This window comes from Leopardus geoffroyi, chromosome A2 (genome assembly GCF_018350155.1).
Source record: "Leopardus geoffroyi isolate Oge1 chromosome A2, O.geoffroyi_Oge1_pat1.0, whole genome shotgun sequence".
Classification (NCBI taxonomy): domain Eukaryota; kingdom Metazoa; phylum Chordata; class Mammalia; order Carnivora; family Felidae; genus Leopardus; species Leopardus geoffroyi.
In genome coordinates this window covers 124,098,807-124,119,696 of record NC_059331.1, presented here as the reverse complement: position 1 = coordinate 124,119,696, position 20,890 = coordinate 124,098,807, and the positions used below count along the sequence as shown (strand labels likewise).

General features: G+C 42.7%; 1 protein-coding gene and 1 long non-coding RNA gene across 4 annotated transcripts in view; one reads left to right on the top strand and one right to left on the bottom strand.

The window, feature by feature from the left end:
• The window catches only part of LOC123606673 (retinitis pigmentosa 9 protein), a 44,680-nt gene extending 24,065 nt beyond the window's left edge, over positions 1-20,615 (top strand). For 2 of the 3 annotated variants that reach the window (XR_006716425.1, XR_006716427.1), the window contains 2 exons: positions 4,562-4,646; positions 10,612-10,989. The gene's annotated coding sequence lies outside the window, so the exon portion shown is untranslated. Of the gene's footprint in view, positions 1-4,561; positions 4,647-10,611; positions 10,990-15,779 lie in introns of those variants that run through there. The other variant, XR_006716426.1, reaches the window with a different exon arrangement.
• LOC123606675 lies at positions 2,736-15,867 on the bottom strand. The gene is made up of 3 exons (XR_006716428.1): positions 15,810-15,867; positions 15,537-15,686; positions 2,736-3,260 (listed from the first exon to the last, which is right to left on the bottom strand). It is a non-coding gene; the product is annotated as an uncharacterized LOC123606675 (long non-coding RNA).
• Positions 20,616-20,890: the final 275 nt, after the last annotated feature.

The following is a 20,890-nucleotide window of genomic DNA, read 5'->3' as shown; positions in this document are numbered from 1 at the left end:
CATGACCATGGGATCATAACCTACGCCAAAATCAAGAGTCAGACACTAAACTGACTGAGCCACCCAGGTGCACCTCTAGATTCAACTTCTTTTAAGTTTATTTCTTTTTTTTTTTTTTTTTTTTTTTAATTTTTTTTTTTTTTCAACCTTTATTTATTTTTGGGACAGAGAGAGACAGAGCATGAACGGGGGAGGGGCAGAGAGAGAGGGAGACACAGAATCGGAAACAGGCTCCAGGCTCTGAGCCATCAGCCCAGAGCCTGACGCGGGGCTCGAACTCACAGACCGCGAGATCATGACCTGGCTGAAGTCGGACGCTTAACCGACTGCGCCACCCAGGCGCCCCTAAGTTTATTTCTTTTGAGAGAGAGCACAAGTTGGGGAGGGTCAGAGAGAGAGGAGAGAGAGAGAATTCCAGCAGTCTCCACACTGCCAGTACACAGAGCCCAATGTTCAAACTTCTGAGCCATGAGATCATGACCCGAGCTGGTCAGATGCTCATCCGACTGAGCCACCCAGGTGCCCCTAGACTTCTAACAGAATGTGAATTTATTAGAAGTACGGTTACATGCTCCAGTTGGAACCTGATTTGGAAGTTGTAGTGGATGCTTTGTTGTGCTACTGGTATCTGCCTAGTTCCCACTGCTGACTTTCGGACTAAAATATTTACCCTCCCACCTGCTGGGATGCCTAACAACTGACAACTTACAACTGACTTCCCCTATCCAGGGATTTGATCTTTCTTTTTTAAAAAAATTTTTTTTTTCAACGTTTACTTATTTTTGGGACAGAGAGAGACGGAGCATGAACGGGGGAGGGGCAGAGAGAGAGGGAGACACAGAATCAGAAACAGGCTCCAGGCTCTGAGCCATCAGCCCAGAGCCCGACGCGGGGCTCGAACTCCAGGACCGCGAGATCGTGACCTGGCTGAAGTCGGACGCTTAACCGACTGCGCCACCCAGGCACCCCAAGGGATTTGATCTTTCTTGAAGAAAGCCACAGTACCCAAGGTCATGCTTCCTTTCTAAGGGTCATCCTGTATCAGTGACTGGTCAGTGCACGGGTAGAGGGGTGTCCTCTTACCCCAGTTGAGAAAATTCTGCAGGATCATTGCAGCTTAGGAGCTCCCAATTGGATTGGCTGAGGTCTTTGTTGTTGCTGCATCATATCCAAACTTCTTCCCTATGCTTAATCATCCTTTCTTTGCCCCTTCAGAGATTTTACTCCCCAAAGCACTCTCCATTAAAGCACTCCCTGCACACAAATCTTCATGTCAGAGTCTGACCCTAAGGAACTCAATGTGCCATGGGGTATAATAACTGCTTGGGAAAATGAAACGGAAGGTGGTATCAGGTTGTACCCTTCATTTTGGACTCCAGTTTCCAAACCTATGCTTGACTTCTCATCTGGCCTCTAGAATAAAGACTTTGGGAAGGATTACAAAGCAGGGAAGTGTTCATTGGAGTTGTCCTCTTTTTCTGTTTCCTCTTCCATATACCGGCATTACCATCTTTCCTAACTTCTAGGGTCCAATATCTTCCTACTAGCCAGAGAGCCCCAGTTATGGTCCATTTAAATGCCTTGAATTAGTTTACCCACACTTCAAACTCCTATTTCACAGGTGTCAAAAAAGCAATCAGATTCAACTCCTATTAACACATTAATGAAAACCCCACTCTTTAATCTTCTCATGGGGATTTATAGGTAAATGAATCAGACTGTTGGAATTTGAATGAATCAGAACTGTTGGTAGGGAGTTAGAGTAGTGGAATGCCTTCCTGTAGTTCCCAAATAAGCTCAGAAGTTGGATTATCTGGACTCAAGTGTTCCTTATTGTTCAGTTATTCCAGCCTTCCCATTTCAGTTATGTTCTGGGCTTGGAATGTTGGTGGGAACAGTGCCAAGGACAAAACTGTTCATTTAAATTGACACTAAGCCATTCATTCACAAATACTAGAGTGCATATGATGTTCCAGGGTCTATACTAACTATTCCATGGAGATAATCTACTGGAGACAATAATCTATAGCCCTAAGGAATACATGGTCTCAAGGTTGAAAACGTTGTAACTCTCCTGTGATATGTCACATAATGGGCTATGAAAGTGAAAATGCAGGTGTTACTAGAAGACACATAGGAGAGTCACATAATCCAGCTATGGGTGGGGATAGGGGTCACAGATATTCTCCTAGAATATCTACTCCATCTTTTAAATAGGAGTTAGGCAGGAAATAAGTCAGATCTTCTCATAAGACCAGCTTTAGAAACCGTATCATCTTTTGCTTGCCTTTTTGCATCTCGTCTGAAAACATGCAGTGCCATCACTTTTTACCATCTCCTTAATCCATCTTGAGAAATACTTTGTTACCATATGGAGTTAAAAATATAAACATATAGTCATATATATATATATATATATATATATATATATATATATATAGTATATAGTTAAAATCACTGGACAACTTAGAGGCAATATTGAGTGGATCCATCCATATGTATCAAAATATTGTTGATACAATCACTCAGAGAGCCCTTCCAAGAGGTTACCCTAGCCTCTCCATATCTGCCAAATACCTATATCTTATAATTACTCTTAGGACAGCCTTCATCCACATATAAACATTTTGGCACCTAGCCACAGACTTAACCTGTATCTTTTATTGGGAGAAGACTGGTTCCACAAATTTACCATCTAGGTCATAGGTTCTGAGTATAAGGAACTCTTGTTTGCCTAAAGTTTCCCTTGTTTCTACAAGTATACACTGGAAGTAAGTAACATACTACAAACCACCATGGGACATAGCCATCAGTGGACCTACTATATGCCTGGTTTCCATTTATAAAAAATGAAAAAGGTACCGTCTCTCTCTTCAGGGTAGTTCCTGTTCATGGGGAATCCGTCTATTTAGTCTGTCCTCAACTCTGCCATCCTTTTCCCCATATTTAAAGGTCCCTGAGATTATAAGACAGTAATAGACATGGCAGAAGTATTCAGGAATGACCCAACTCTGTTGGTGTTACCAGTGATGTGGCCATTTTGAGACGGGAACAAAATGCTTGAGAAGCACACACATACACAATTCAATTTATTTGCTGTTTTATATCTTTTAATTGCAAAGGCTTTACAATGTCATATTTTCTTGTTTGTTGGTGTAACAGCTTTATTAGATTAAATCAATGGATAATCACATGTTCTAAACCACCATAATGATGCAATATTTAGTTCTTTTATGGAGCTGGAACTCAGTATTTGTTTCCTGTAAAATAATAGAATAATACAGTTCCTTAAATCAGCTGTAAAACTCAAGATCTCTTATACAAAGAATCATTACTAAATCTTTAATTTTCATCTTTAGGATAAAGTTAAAGGTCTTAACATTTTGCTGGAGCATGATTATCAATCTTTACTTTATGACCGCTGCAAGGCAGGAATGGCCCATTTATTTTATTATTTTTTTTTTTTTTTTTTTTAATTTTTTTTTTCAACATTTATTTATTTTTGGGACAGAGAGAGACAGAGCATGAACGGGGGAGGGGCAGAGAGAGAGGGAGACACAGAATCGGAAACAGGCTCCAGGCTCCGAGCCATCAGCCCAGAGCCCGACGCGGGGCTCGAACTCACGGACCGCGAGATCGTGACCTGGCTGAAGTCGGACGCTTAACCGACTGCGCCACCCAGGCGCCCCAGGAATGGCCCATTTAAAAAGCCAATAAGCACTTTCTCCCTGACACCCCAGGCCTAGGGGTTGAAGGTGTGGCAGGGATACTCAATGCCAAGACCCAGTGTGAAGAGAAGCCTGTCAAACTACTAGACCTTTAAGGGAGATCCTGAACTTTTAAGGGAGATCCTGAACTTCCAGTGCCCAGCTCTACTAGCTCTAACCTGGGACACTTTGAACCAGCAGGATAACTTACAAAATCCCATATAACATACAACACACTACCATAACAGCACTGGTGAATTAAATGTGGAAAACTGACATAAAAATGACAATCCACAGAATGAAAAGGCTTAGGCTCCAATCTGCTTGTGAGCAAGGATCTATATAGATACAGGTCTACTACCCAGTTAGAATGCTGCCATTTTTCACTGCCCACAAGCAGTGTTAGTTTTAGAGGACAGAACATGCACTGAGTAGGAAACCCCAAACAAAGCCCTAAAAGCTAATCATGACATTGAAAACTGGACACAGGATAGATACCAACTCTATACCTGCTGGCTGTTTCCTAAACTTTATAGCATCTGCCTCGAATCTGTTTGAAACTTTGTAAGGTACCTTGCTTTTCCATCTCTCACAGTTACCTGAGGGAAGAAGTGATTCATACAGCAAATAACCCAAATTGCTTAAAAAAACAATGGCAATAAATAAATAAATAAATAAATAAATAAATAAATAATACATCTTTCAAGAAAACCTATTTTTCAAGATCCTATTCTATATCATTCTACAGTCCTTAGCAATAAAAAAAATGTAACAGACATAATCTAGAGGTTCACCCTGAAAATTACCATCTTCACTGCATAACCAAGAGTAAATTGAGGTTATCTTCTTCACAGGGCTGTGATAGGATGGAAAAAATGGATTCCTACACACTGATGAGAAATGACAGCAGAGGCAAATGAGACTTTAAGAAGACTAAAGGTAAGATGGCCAGTGTTCTGGTTTAGGAGCTAAGACTGAGCTTAATTAAATTTCCTGCGGGTCCTTATGCATCCCATTCATCCCTTACCTGCTTCATTTCACTTTTGCACCCCAGATATAATCATCCCCCAGGCTCTACTTTGGACCCTTCCCACTCGTTTGAGCCCCCTCCCTAAAAATACGGTGATCCAAACTCCAGCTTCAACCAGGTGTGCATGACCTGCTGGTCCAGTCCTCCCACTGACAGCCACACATAAAGCAAAACAAATTCCCTTCACAAGTTTACTTTACCACAGATGTTACCATTTTTCTAGGTACTCAAGTTCAAAACCCAGCCTTCTATTCTTAAGGAGTCAATTTCGTTAATGAATTCTCTGAGATGCAAAACTTTTACTCCCATGAGAGTTAAGACCCTCATCATTTTATATCCAAAGTTCACTTAAACTGACTTTATACAGGGGTTTCAGCCATATAGGCAGAGTTCAAATTCCTCCTACACTGTACTGCCAGCTGACGATTCCTAGAGCATACTTCTTCCTGTCCTTTATTCAATTTGCTTTGGCACCTCCTTATTGCCTAGAGGAAAAACATCTAGAAAGGAAAATATCTACTACTTTAGCCCATTCTGCTTAGACCTACCTTCTCAACTCAACATAGGTTTCCCCTCTGGCCGGCTGGTCTCAAGCTCAATCCCTGAAACACACTTGACCTGCCCTGGCTGCCCATTTGATAAGCTCATGCTGCTGTCTCCATTCCCACTTCAAACCACAGTCCCCAAATTTGTATCACAATTCACTGCCTCCACATGGCCTGCCCATTCTCAGCAACCACCTACCTCAAAGTCCATCTCTCCTTTGCTCTCTCAACCCCACTGTCCTTTAAGACCAACCAGCTCTCCATCATCTGCTACAGCTCTTTATTTCAAATTACATTACAATTTCCTGGAAGGCAGGACCTCAGACTTGGGATCTCTGCCAATCCTGCACACATGGGCATCTATAATTGTTTAAGAACATACTTTCAAAATGGAGAAATACTATTGATGTACGGCTGCCTTTGCCTCCAGGATGCGGTATGGAACCACCACAGACAACCAAATCGATCAGCCCATTAGTCACTTACATTCCCATGACTTGTGAGAGGCTGTCTTAGACTCCAGTCCCTTCTGCATGGCCATCATACATTCCCTTTGGATCCTGCCATCCTGTCCTGTCACTTCATACACCATAGGGATGCTCTCATATTCAACATGCTTTAACCTGTCCTTATTTCTGGTGGGCCAAACGATAAGTTGAGGAGGGAGAGACCACTCAGGTGGCATCCTGATTACCCTGCTGGCATTGCAATAAATCCTTCTTTTTGAGGAATTCACAGGGTCTGGTGGACTAACTTCTTCAAAGAGGCATTCTACCTCATACATTTCATCTTCAACTTCCTCTTCCAACTCACAGTCTTCTGAATCCTCGGGAAGAACAGTGTTCAAGGCAGCATTTTCTTCAACAAGTACACTATGTTACCACTTGAGAAGTTGCTCAGGGTTTTCTGCTTTCTGCCTTTCACAGTCTTTTTAATTTTGGCACACTTTTTGAAGTTCTCATGATACTCCTCCTCAATCTCATCATTTATGGTCATTTTTTCTTCATTTGTGTTCAATTTCCTATTCCTGATTGACTTTCTCTGTGATCCCTTAGTTTTGTAGTCTAGTCATGACTCATCTTTGGGAAGCATTTGCTCAGGGGATTGCTCCATCTCTGCATCCTGCCACTGGCTCATATCACACTGAATGCCTCCATCAGCCTGGTTGAACTTGGCCAGCGAGGTAGGAGGAGGGACATAATTCTCAGGGTAGCTGTTGCTCTGTATCACTTCAACTTCATTCATGTTCACAGGGAAGCCATGGCCCCCACTACCATTGTCTAGCATGCTTTCCTCAATGCGAAGGGGACTCTGGGATTGGACTGTAGGCTCAGGTCCTCAATGGCTTTATTGCTGGGGCAGACTGGCCTTTCCTGCTGGAGCTTATTGCCATCTCCAGAAGACAGGCACAGATTTGAGTTCAGGGTATCCTGGATTCTATCTCTGTCTTTTGCTTCATCTGGAGAAGATAGGAATTGGGAAGCAGCTGCATAGCTTTTTTCTTTACCCAAGTTCATATTCATGATGGAGCCCAACTTTACCACATCATCATGTCTTACATCATGACACTGCTCCAACCAGACAGTGCTTTCTTCATCTTTACATGTAATGCCCTCTGTATCCTCATGAGGGAAAGTTCTATTTTCCCAAGAACTCTGTGAAATCCTATTGTCCTGCACCATCTTCTCTGGCATGGCTTTACCATAAGCTAGGTCATACAAACGCATAGTTTCCTTCAAAGTCTTCCAGAACTGCGTTACAAGGGATCCTTTGCTCTGTTCTAGCCTCATTTTCTCTTTCTCAGATGCATAGCTTCCTTGAGGTGATGTCCTATACAGGCTGTTATTAGAAGGGCTCTTACTGTGTAGCTCCCTCTTTTGGGCAACAGAAGACAAAACGCCATCTGTTTCTTCAGGAATGTCGTCCGTTTCTATGTCAATATTAGAAGTAGGGATACTGGTCACCATATCACCTTCTGAGTGGGTGCCTTGTTTCTGAGTCATGTTCTCAGCCTGCTGAGGTTCAGTCTGAGTCTCTCTCGTTTTCATTTTCTTTCCATAGCCACTAGAGTGCTGGAACTGTGCCGTGTTATAAAACATAGGTCGTCGGTTAAGTGTAGTGGGCAATGGTGACTGAGGAACAAGGAAGCCAGGATACTCACTGAGTACCACTGAATATGGAAAATACAGACTTCCATTTCTGAAACCTGGAAAGAGAATACAGTAGTCACTCTGTCTCCTGCAGCTGGTCCCAACATTCAGCCAGTACACAGCCAAGTGGCCACACCAAGTGTTAAAATATGGCATTTCTTCCATGCTAGTTGGTAGCTAATGGCCCCCCACTTTCTCCCCTCGGGATTCAACAAGTGAAAGGGCAATGACCAGAACAGTGGGGCCTCCAGCACCCTCCTTCACTACAAGAGCAGGCATCTGTTCTGACTGGTTGCCAGACCATCAGATAACATATCATGAATCACCCCTACTTAGTAGTGGCAGTTTTTCAAAGAGACCAAGCACCCACTAAGCATAATTCCGGATTGTTGTGGCTGAAGAAAGAATAATTATGTCAGCTCTTATAGAGCAAAGGAGAACAAAAGTCCTTTGTATGTACAAGCCTTTCTAAACCTGTTCATTCAGCACTATTCATTCACACATACACACATCTTCCCCCATTTTCCACTCTTTAGGGGTAAACAGTGCAGTGGTGCCAGGAATGACAGACACATTTCTCTCATACAAATTCATTTAAGGAAAGGCATTTGCTTTTGCAAAACAGATGTATACGATTAACAAAGTTAAGATAAAACCTCTACTTAGTATATAAAAGCAGTAATTATACTCAGATCAGTGTTTATGAGGCAGTTTACTCAATATAGTGAGGTTGATCTTATGAACTCAATTTCACTGTTTAAGACTGCATCAAAATGCCTGTCGGACCTGGCCTGATGTATTTATACATACAAGCTCATGGGTTTCTTCCTGTATTGAAAGTAAACAGATAAGTCTCATGTTGGGAGTTCAACACTGTCTATAGAGGTTAGAAGCCAACAGAATGAAGTTCATGACTCAGATAACTTCCTACCATATGTTGTACCATATCATACAGTGGAACAAAATACCATAATAGCAGATCTCTGCCAGTAGAATCTACCACAGGACCCTATTCAGCCACTTACAGCAAAAACATAGGTGTTAAAGTTTTGTCACTCACTAATCAAAATCCATGGCTACTCTTTGTAATACCTTCCCTCTTCTACCATGTGAAGGACTTTGAAGTCCTCTCCTATGTTTTTACCTCAGTAACTACTAGTAACTTCCTTTACCCATCCCCCTGACATTCACAGGTCTGTAGTCCATACTACCTCCAGAATTATCTTTTTCTTTTCTTAAGTAATCTCTACATCCAACTGTAGAGATTACCCAACTGTGGGGCATGGGGCTCAAACTCATGACCCTGAGCATCAAGAGTCAGATGCTCCACCAACTGAGCCAGCCAGGTGCCCCCAGAATTTTATTTCTGACTCAACTGTGACCCCTCCTCACTCCAGACACAGTATTTGAAGGGCTTATCACTGCCATTCAGGAAATGAGGAACAATGATCCCATTCTTTAGGGTACCATAAAGCCCTTATTATCTGATTTATATCTGTATCATCTCACTGTCCCACTAAGCCTGTAGGCTCTAGCCATATGTGGATTCCCCACAGGCCAACTTCTCTTCACTTTTCTGGAAATCCCTCCTTCCCTACTTCTTCCAACTGCTACCAAAATCTTTTGTGTGTGTGTGTGTGTGTGTGTGTACAGATACATCTGTATCTGTATACAGCTGTATGTGTGTATAATATATATATACATACATATATATATACATATACATACATACATACATATATACATATATATACATACACATATATATATTATACACACATATGTATCTGTATACATATATACACACACACACATTTTAAGTAGGCTTCACACCGAGTACAAAGCCCAGTACAGGACCTGAACTCACATCCTTGAGATTAAGACCTGAACTGAAATCAAGAGTCGTTGTTTAACTGACTGAGCCACCCAGGTGCCCTAAAACATTTCTTTTTTTTTTTTAAACTTTTTAAATGTTTATTTATTTTTGAGAGAGAGAGATGAGTGGGAGAGGGGGCAGAGAGAGAGAGAGAGAGAGAGAGAGAGAGGGAGACACAGAATCCTTAGCAGGCTCCAGGCTCTGAGATGTCAGCACAGAGCCCGATGCAGGGCTCGAACCCACAAACTGTGAGATCATGACCTGAGCCAAAGTAAGGCACTTAACCGACTGAGCCACCCATGCCCACTTGCTTTTTTTTTCTTAAAACATTTTAATGTTTATTTATTTTTGAGAGAGAGAGACAGAGAGAGAGGGCGCACGCGTGAGCTGGGGAGGGGCAGAGAGAGATACACACACACACAGAATCCAAAGCAGGCTCCAGGCTCTGAGCTGTCAGCACAGAGCCTGACGTGGGACTTGAACTCATGAACCATGAGATCATGAGCTTAACCCGCTGAGCCACCCAGGTGCCCCAACCTTTTGTTTTTTAAATGGAAATCTCACCACTTGTGATAACAGATGGACCTTGAGGGCTTTTCCTAAGAGAAGTCAGTTCAATAAAGGAAGTCAAATGCCATATCATCTCACCTATATGTAAAATCTAGAAAAGATGAACTCAGAAACAGTAGAATGGTGGTTGCCAGGGGCTGGGTGGTGGGAGAAATGGGGAGATGTTGGCCAATGTCAAAAGAAAACTAATTCATCTTGTTATACAAAGGAGGGAATGGATGCAAAGAGAACTTAATATTGAATCAAAATCAGCCTATTTATAAAAGCATGAATTTGTCCCTCTATTTCAATTGTACACCTATGAGTACTGCATGTCTAATTAATATTAAAAGCTGGTAGAATTTGATTCTGGATATGTAAGAGGTTTGGAAGTCATTTACTCCAAACAAAGTAAAAAGATGAACTGAAAAAATCAAGAATTCTTCCCAGACCCTTCATAGCAGTAGGTTACAGGCAAAGTGCTACCCCAGTGTTGGAGAGATTTGTAAATGCAGATAAGTGCAACTTAGAGGGGTATAAACCCAAGAGATAAAAATTCCATGGGAATTAGTAGTGGGACAGGGAAGCCTGAACTATTGTTACTGACAAATTGCAGGCTCAAGGAGAACAAATCTGATTGTTAAAAACTTCAAGGGGATCCATTCATAGGGAATCCTCCCCCATCCCCTGCTGCCCTTTGCTTTTTTTGAATTTTATCTACAGTAGCTCAACCAGTTTCTTACATTAAATCTAGGAGAAAGATCCCATAGGAAGAGGAGAGAAGAGGAACCACTGTGACATACACAAGGAGAACTCCAGCCAACACTAACACCAGACCTCAGGACAAGCTAGTTGACCAGAGCCTAACTGATCAGGGTGTAAGCAAATACTTATCTCAAACCACCCTAACCACCCTTCCCTGCCCAATGGGAGAAGGCATAGTTCATAGTCCAAAGGCACAATCTCACTAAAAGACTGAGACCTAAAATCACAGTCCTTCTATAACCATAGCACTATGGTCCCTGTCCTACCTCCACAACTTGCCATGTCACTAAAAGCCTGTTTAGAGCACTTCCTTTTATGCAGTACAGAATGCCTGGCAATTAATAAAACATTACAAGACATCCTAAAAGGCAAAAACTGTATTGTCTACAAAAAAAAAATTCACTTTAAATATGAAGACAGGAATGGAAAAAGATGTACCATGTTAATACTAATCAAAAGAAAGGGGACAAGCTGTATTTCTTTCAGACAGAGCAGACTTCAGACCAAGGAAAGTGATCAGGGATAAAGAGTGGCATTACATGAAACATCAATTCTTCACTGAAACGTAACAATCCCTCCCTAAAATGCATGCCCTTAACAGAGGGTGAAACTATGTGAGGCCAAAAGTGATAGAAATACATGGAGAAAAGAATGACCCACTATTACCACTAGGAGATTTTAATACTCCTGTATCAGAATAGGACAGATGTGGCAGGTGTACAAAATCAGTAAGGACAGCTGAACTCAACAGTGCCCTTAACCAACTGGAAATGATGGACATCCAGAGACTTCTTTATTCAACAGAATACACATCTCACACCCACATGGAGTACTCACCAAGACAGTACATACTGTGGGCCATAAAAAAACACTTTTATAGATTAAAAAGTATATTAATCATACAGTGTCTGCTCTTAGCCTACAACTGAATATAGAAAACAAGGATAGCTGTAAAATCACCTAATACTTTGAGATTAAATACTAAGTAACACTGAGTCAATGAAGAAATCTCAGGAGAAATTTAAAGATTTTGAGCTAGGGGTGCCGGGTGAGTCAGTCAGTTAAGCGTCCAACTCTTGGTCTCACCTCAGGTCTTGATCTCAGGGTCATGAGTGGCACTGGCACTGGGCTCTGTGATAAGCACAAAGCCTACTCAAAAAAAAAAAAAAAGAAAGAAAGAAAAAGAAAAAGATTTTTGAACTAAATGAAATAGAACTTGTCAAAATTTGTTGGATGACATGGAAGTAATGATTAGAGGGAAATTTACAAAATTGAAAAGATTTGAAAATCAATTATATAGTCTCTATCTTGGAAACTAGAAAATAAAGAGCAAATTAAATTCAAAGAATAAGAAAATAAAAGTTAAAGCAGAATTAATGAAATTGACAACAGAATCAATAAAAAAATAAAATAAAAAAGCTGGTTCATTGAAAAGATCAATAAAGTTGATAAACCACCAGCCAGCTTACTGAGTGAAAAAGGGGAAGACACAAATGACTAGTATCAGAAATGAAAGAGGGTGCCACTTCAGATCCCATGGACATTAAAAAGATGGAAGGAATACTATGAACTCTATTACCACAGCTTTCATAACCTACACAAAATGGACCAATTCCTTGAAAGAGTTTGCTAGACTCATACAAGTAGAAATGGACATCTGCATAGACCTATATCTATTAAAGAAAAAATCAACTGATAACCTTCTAGAACAAAAAGTACAGTCCCAGAAGGGCCCATTGAAGACTACCAAACACTTAAGAAGTTACCAACACATCAATAGGATAGACTGGAGAGCCCACACCCAGACCTGTGTAATTAACCAATGTTTGACAAAGGAGCAAAGACAAAACAATGGAGCAAAGATGGTCTTTTCTTTTTTTTTTTTTTTTCAACGTTTATTTATTTTTGGGACAGAGAGAGACAGAGCATGAACGGGGGAGGGGCAGAGAGAGAGGGAGACACAGAATCGGAAACAGGCTCCAGGCTCTGAGCCATCAGCCCAGAGCCTGACGCGGGGCTCGAACTCACGGACCGCGAGATCGTGACCTGGCTGAAGTCGGACGCTTAACCGACTGCGCCACCCAGGCGCCCCTAAAGATGGTCTTTTCAACGAACCATCCTGGAACAACTGAACATACACGTGCAAAAAGTGATTCTAGAAAAAGACCTTAAACACCCTTCACAAAAATTAACTCAAAATGGACCACAAACCTCAATGTAAAATGCAGAAACTATAAGACCTAGAAGATAACAGAAAACCTGTATGTCCTTAAGTATAGTGATGACTTCTTATACAAAATACTAGTGGCATATATGATGCATGCAAGAAAGAACTGAAAGCTGACTTCATTAAAATTTAAAACTCTGCAAAAGATACTGATACTGTCAACTGAGTGAAAAGTCACAAACTGGGAGAAAATACTGATAAAGGACAGTTACCCAAAATATACAAAGAACCCTTAAAACATTAAGAAAATAACCCAATTAGGGGGTGCCTGGGTGGCTCAGCCAGTTAAACATCCATCTGACTCTTGATTTTGGCTCAGCTCATGATCTTGTGGTTCATGAATTCAAGCCCCACATCAGACTCTGTGCTGACAGTGTGGAGCCTGCTTGGGATTCTCTCTCCCACCCTGCCTGCCCCTCCCCTGCTCATGCTGCCTCTGTCTCTCTCAAAATAAATAAACTTAAAAAAAAAAAAAAGAAAGAAAAAAGAAAAGAACCTGATTAAAAAAGAGGCTTCAGACCTTAACAGACACCTCACCAAAGAAAATACACAGACAAAACTTGCTAAATATACATATGAAAACATGCTTCACATCATCTGTCATCAAGGAAATGCAAATGTGTTTAATACACAATTTTATCCAGCTATTTGACAAGTTCTAATACATTCCTCTCATTTCCTACTTAACTAACTTTATCCAAAAATGATGTAAATTATCTTCAGTGAATCTATAGTCAACATTTATCTTTCCATACTGGCATCCATTCGTCTCTTGGCAATAGGCCCTTCAAGCTCCTTTGAAAATGGAGAGACCTTCTATGTCCAAATGGAATATGACTGGCTTATACACCTTCAACATGGGGCATATAACCTAGACTGATTAAGGAGACTGGTCCATATTCCTGGCTTGGTAAGTAGAACAAGGAGGGCATGTGACAAAGCCAGACCACTGACAGTGAGCTTTGGAACTCATTGGATCTACTGGATTCTATGAATTCTACTGGAAGAGCGGGCTCTTCTCTGAGACCCCTAGCCATAAAATCATTACAGGCCTAGGAATGCTGTAACCATCTTTGCCACTTTGAAATGGCTAAGTATGAGATTAATACAGAGAAAGTCAAAACCTAGAAATAAAGGGAAATAAGTACTAATATGGATTATGTCTTTTGATTCCCTATTTAGCCAACCTGAAGTGGCTTCTTTCTTGCAGTTCTAGGTTACACAAGACAGTAATTCCTAAAATCTCTGAGTTTGATTGCAATTAAAACTAACAAGCAAATAAGCAATACAAATCTGAGTCCTACTTCCAGTACTCACCACTTTAATTCTAAATCACAACTCTTAGGACAAATATTTTAAACCTGAAGGTGCAGGGCGCCTGGGTGACTCAGTTGGTTAGGTGTCTGACTCTTGATTTTGGCTCAGGTCATGATGTCACAGTTTGCCAGATCAAGCCTGCCTCCGGCTCTGCACTGACAGCATGGAGTCTGCTTGGGATTTCTCTCTCTGCTGCTCTCCTGCTTGTATGGGCACTCTCTCTCAAACTTTAAATAAATAAACAAACCTGAAAGTGAATCACATGAACAAACTGCACAAGTATGGAATCTCAGCCTTTTAATTCAAAGAAAGTTTAAGGTACAATATGCATTTCTTTTAGGAATTTCCCACGCTCTGACCTCAAGAGTTTTCCTCATATAATTCCTTCATCTACCATTCCAAAATCACATTTCAACATCTGTATTAATTAGGGGATCACCAGAGAAATAGAGCTAATGGAATGTTTATATATAAAAATTTCTTTAAGCTTATGTGGAGGTACAAGTCCAAACTATGTCAAGTAAGCTGTCTTGCTGGAGACAGTGAGGAGCTGAAGTCCGTAGACCATATGCTGGCAGAATTCCTTATTGCTCAGACTACAGCTATAAAACGGCTGCCACCAGGAGCTCCTTGGACTAAAAATTCTACTACTTATGTGGGATCAGTGACTGATGAACTCAAAAGCAATCCTTATCACACCTAGTTTTCTCCTTGGAAAACAGTTGCATAAGACACACAACATGCTTTATCTACAACAGGGTACACAGAAGAGTAGGTTTAACAATATCTTTGCTACTGGAGGTGTGAGAAGGGAGAATCACCCCATGGATTCTCCTGCACTGCCTACCCGTAATGCATGAAATCCTAGATGTCCACCTCCCAAACATTTAAGTTTTGCCATACTTCTCCCAGCGTACTTTTTTTTTGACCTTACCATAATAGCTTTTAGAATCTTTAGGCCTTGTTAAAAAAAAATTATAAGGACTAGGAGCTCTAGGTCCCTCTACTAGACTAGTTTAATAAAATTTTGGTTTGACTCCTGTGCAACTCTGGGCAAGTCCCAGACTCCGAGCCTCAGTTCCCCCATTTGTGAAACAAAGACAGCAATAATACCTAGTCCATCAGGTTGTTGAGGTCAAATGAGAGAACCTACGTCCAGTATTTAGCAGAATAACCTGCATATAGCTAGAAGTCAAATGTTACCTATTAAAATGGTGAACTTCAAACACTGCCCCTATGTGCTGCCATAATCTCTTCTGTGTCAGGACAGAGTGAGGAAAGGGAGATCATGGATTCAAGTATTAGAAAACCTCAGGCGTTGCTTTAGGGGGTAGGGTCTCTAACCGCACTGAACTTCTTGGACTTCTTACCTGCCCCAGGAACAGAGAATGGATTATAGGTGGGACTCTGGCACCACGGACTCAGGTAAGGCTGCTGGCCCATGGCGTGCACATAAAAAAAGGGTCTGGCGTTACTGCCCTCGAAATGTGCGTTTTCTGAAGAGGCGTTCATTTCCTAGGCTGAAAGACAGGTGTTCATATTTAGGAAGGGGCAGTCGCACTCAAGTGCCATACACTACAGTTAACGGAGAAGTTCTCCTGTTTCCCTTTCAGAATTCCAAGTCTGGGTGGAAGGGTCCTCACCTCTTCTGGCTGGCCTGGGATCGCGGACACAGGGCTGCGCGGCGTTGGGGGCCCGGGCCGCATCTCGCACCAACAAGTCTCGGCTCCCCCAAGCAGCAGCAGCAGCACGGAGTGAAGACTGAGGCCAGGAGAGAACTTGCCGCAGCCCCTCGAACGTGACGGGCTGTGCCCAAGAGCTCCACTCCAGGGCCATCACTTAGGCCTGGCCTGCAGCGCCCTCGTCCTCAGCCTCTCGGGCGTGCCCACCGCGCCCCTTCCCCGGTCCAGAGGAGCCCATCCCGGGGACCCAGCCTCTCTTTACCCACGACTCACACCCCACTCCCTGTCCTGCAAGTCAGTCGCCTCCACTCCCTCGGCACCCAACCCCACCACTCACCGTGTTCGGTACGCCCACCTGCTCTAAGCCAACCTCCACAACCCGGAACGTCTCTGACACCTGGGCCTTGGCTCCCACTTTTATGGGCTCCGCGCGCTGCGCGGGCCTCCCACAGATGGCTCACGCATGCGCCCTGGGCGAGGATCGGAGCCTGACTGCTCCTCCCAAGGACACCTGGAGAAGGCTTGGAGCAGTTTTCGGCACCATGCTCGCTCCGGCGCCTGGACGCCCTGGTGTTGGCGCTTCCAGAGGACGGGTCGGTTCCCTGTCCCACTTGCTCTCCCGGACTGTCCCTTCCATTTGAGTGTGTTCGCTGAAGACCGCTTGTCTCCCCTGCTCTGAGCCCCTGGTCTCCTTCCTTCTTGGGCCTAACACCGCTGACACGAAGGAAGAGGAGCTGACGGAGAAGAAGGAGAGAGAAAGGAGGAGGCTAGCTTGGACCGTGTGGACCTGAAAGTAGGCGATTCATAAGGGAGGGGCGCTCCAGCCCCTACCACTGCGGAGAGTAAAAGCAGGGGTGCAGAGGCTCTGGCAGTTAGGGCGCCCTGGGTTGGGAGAGTGAGGAACAGAGGGCCTGGGAAGTCGTCTGTGGGCTGGTACATGGGCAGTTGGAGAGAGAAGCTGGCACACACGGACTCCGCTTTTTTTGCATGGGAAAGAAAGGAAAGGCCTAGGATCGTAGTTAATGAGAGTCGTGGGGTTGTAAGGATTATTGTGAGTTTTTTGTTTTGTTTTTTAAAGTGAGAGATTTAGGTATCTGTAAGGCCAGAATGGAGAGACAAGGAGATGTTACCTATAGTGGAGAGAGATAAGATGTTAGGAGGATGTTCTGAGGAAGCACAAGGTGAGGTTAGCTAAGCCTGATTACAATGCTTTGCCTTGGACAGAAGAAAGTTACTGAGATAGGTGGGAAATGAAGTCTTTGAAGACAGGAGTTTCAGTGCTTTAGCATGTGATGACCTTGATATTTTTCTTTTTCTAAAGTTTTTTATTTTGAGAGAGAGAGAGAGTGTGTGTGTGTATGAGGGAGCAAGAGAGGAGAGAGGGAAAGAGAGAATCCCAAGCAGGCTCCTTGCTGTCAGCACAGAGCCTCACCTGGGGCTCAGTCTCACAAAACTGTGAGATCATTACCTGAGCTGAAACCAAGAGTCTGGCATTTAACTGACTGAGCTACCCATGTGCCCTACTCTTGATATTTTTCAATGGAGGGCAGAATAAAGACTTTAAGGGAACATTGAAAATTTGGGATGACTGTCTGCATTACCAGGTAAAGTTGTGTTTGAGCAGAAATACTGGTGCCTGAAACTGGATAAAGTTTTTCTTTCACATAGAGATGGAGGTATGCCATCCTTCCAGGGCAGGTCTGGAAGCTCCTTGCTGTCACAAAGAACCCAGTCTCCTTTTGTTTTGCTCTGCCATCCTTACAATGGCTCCCATCTTCAAAATGCCACATGTTCCAAGATGCTTGTTCCAGGCAGAAAGCAGGGGGTTGAGAAGGGAAAGGGTAAAAAAGAGCACAACAGGTACACAGCAGCTTCTCTTCTGTCATCAGTATTGCTTTTAAGGAGCTTTACTAGAAGACCTACCCAACTTCAGCTTATACCACAATGGCTTCCCATGGCTGAAATGAAGTTGTCTTTTAGCTAGGCGTATTGCCACTTGCAATAAATTGAGATGCTATGACTAAGGAAGAGAATGGGTATTAATTGAGCTGACAACTAACAATGTCTGCCATACTGCTGCAGGGAAGGGAAAAAAACAGTCTTCTACAAACATGCAAAAGGATTGCTGGTAGAGTTGAGGGCTGACCTGGAATGAGGATCAGTACTTTGTATTTTCCCTCATCTGTAGTGGTGTATCACTTGCTCAGTCATATTCAGCTGCTTGGGAGAGACCTTGAATGATTGCATGAATCCAAACCAAGGACTGTGGTTTTACGGAGCTTGTGGGCAGAAGAGCAAGGGTTCAAGAAAGTTCAGTGTAATGGTGAGAAATTAATACATCATGACACATAATGTATACCCTGTACTTACATGACCGTGAACATGGGTGCCTCCTTAAAGTTTTACCCTAGGTGCCTCACCCCACCCTACTTAGTGGCCTAGTATATAGTCAGGAAGAGAAAGGAAGTAATGTCAGAGGGGAGCTGATCAAATGGAAAAAAAATTAATGGAAATCTTTTACATGACAGGGAGTTGTAGTCAGAGAATGGACAGTTTAAATTTAGGATTTCAGAGTTGGAACTGTTGCTAATTATAACAAGGTCCATCGGGTGATCAAGTAGTGCTTTGCTCAGATGCTGTGTGGTGAGAGTCATTGGCACTGAGGAAGGAAAAGATCTTGGAAGCTGGAGTTTTGGATGACTCACCCCCTCCTTCATATCGTGGTCATGTAGATAGAGGTTTCCTATGTCCTCAATGAATATGGCACAGTGACCCACAAGGTGAAAGACAGAAGTATCAGAAGATGTTTGTATTTATAATTTTATAATATTTTTCTTGAAGATAACCCCCCAAAATTTATAATAGTCAGTCCCCAGAAAACTGGGATTTTCCACAAGCTAGTGGCCATATCTCAGTGCTGGGGTGCATGAACAGTGAAAGAAAGAAGAACCTCCTTATGAGGGCAGCTCAGAACAGGAGTGTCCTTGGGAGGAAACAAAGTTCAGCAACTATTCAGAAATAGGTTGAGGGATATAGTGGGTTGTGTTCAGCCAAACAGGGCTTCCAAGTTACATAATCGAGAGGGTTCGTAGGTAGATCAGCAGGGAGCAGGATTGGAATGAGAGTGTTCCAGAAATGCCAGCTAATTGGAAGCTTTGGATTTGAGGCTGTGCTGAAAGATGTCACAGATGAAACTACCCAGTTTTGTACTACTTGGTCTGTAGTGGTACTATCTGGCTCATAGATTCCACTAGACCTCTAATATAAAAATGTTTTTGTGCCAACTGAGGCATTTTGTGTGGGGTGGGGTGTCTGAGGTTAGGTGGTGGTTGCTATTTTTATGTTAAGGTCCAGTTAGTGAACTCTGTGTTCTCTGCTCAGGATTCCAAATGGGTATTATTATCATTGTCTCTATTTTAAGATGACGACACCTGAGATTCAGGGAGGTTAAGTAATCTAACCATATATATGAAGTTTCAATCCTAAATTGGAAATGAGATTGGGCTAAGGTCTTTGGATTCCCAGGCCCAGTGCCTTTTCTATTCCTTGGGTGGTCCCTGTTACTCTCCTTTTGACAGTCTGACAGTCTCTGTCTCATTAAAGCAGCCTGATTTATACTTTCCCCTCAGTTGACACACTGGATTTTATATTGAAAATTTAAACAGCAAGTGTAATAATAATAATAGTCTTGTTTTCCATACCTTGAGCTTCCTCTTTAACATATTGGTGAGCTATAAACACATCATGGATGCTCAGCCTTACTAGTGAACCTTCATTCACTCATTTCCTCCACAAATATTTGAGTACGTACAAAGGGACCAGCACAACTGTAACCCTAAGGAAACAGCAGGGAAGAAAAAATTATAATTCCTAGGGAGTCTACATTCTTTGGGATTTGCAGTGAGATGCCATTTATAACTATCAGATGGCGGGGGGGGGGGGGGGGATGTAACCAGTTTGACAACACGAGAGTTAAGGAGGAAGAAGTGAAGTGGTAGGAACATGTATAGACTGCTGCTGGTGATACTTCAAATCACTTTGGAGAGCAAGTTGACGATATCAAAAAGTTGAAAAAGGGTTGGGGCGTCTGGGTGGCTCAGTTGGTTAAGCGTCCACCTTCAGCTTGGGTCATGATCTCATGGTTTGTGGGTTCAAGCCCTGCATCGGGCTCTGTGCTGACAGCTTGGAGCTTGGAGCCTGGAGTCTGCTTCGGATTCTGTGTCTCCCACTCTCTCTCTGCCCCTCCCCCACTTGTGCTCTGTCTGTCTCTCTCTCAAAAATAAATAAAATGTAAAAAAAAAAAAAAAGCAACTTTTTTTTAAGTTGAAAAAGGGTCATACTCCATAAACTAGCAATTGTACATCTAGAAATATTCTAGAAAAAATTTTTGCATATGATCCCAAGGAGCCATCTATTAAAACTGTTTGTTGCAGGGGTGCCTGGGTGCTCAGTCAGTTAAGTGTTGGACTGAGGTCATGATCTCACAGTTTATGAGTTCAAGCCCTGCAGTTGGGCTCTGTGCTGACAGTTCAGAGCCTGGACCTACTTCAGATTCTGGGTCTCCCTGTCTCTCTGCCCCTCCTCCCACTCACGCTCTCTCTCTCTCTCTCTCTCTCTCAAAATAAATAAATATTAAAAAAAAATCTTGTTGCAGTAGCATTGCTTGTAACATAAAAGAATTGAAAACCACCCAAATGTCCATGAAGCAAGAGAATACATAAATTATGGTGTAGTACACAGGAGTTAAATAAATGAACTAGGATCACATCTGTCTCCATGGATAAATCTTTTTTTTTTTTTTTAAGTTTATTTATTTTGAGAGAGACAGAGATAGCATGAGCAGGGAAGGGGGAGAGAGAGAGGGAGAGGGAGAGAGAGAGGGAGAGGGAGAGAGAGAGAGAGAGAGAGAGAGAGAGAGAGAGAGAGAGAATCCCAAGCAGGCTCCGCACTGTCAGCACAAAGCCTGACTCTGGGCTTGAACTCATGAGATCAGACCAAGAGTCAGACACTTAACTGACTGAACCACCCAGGCACTCATCCAT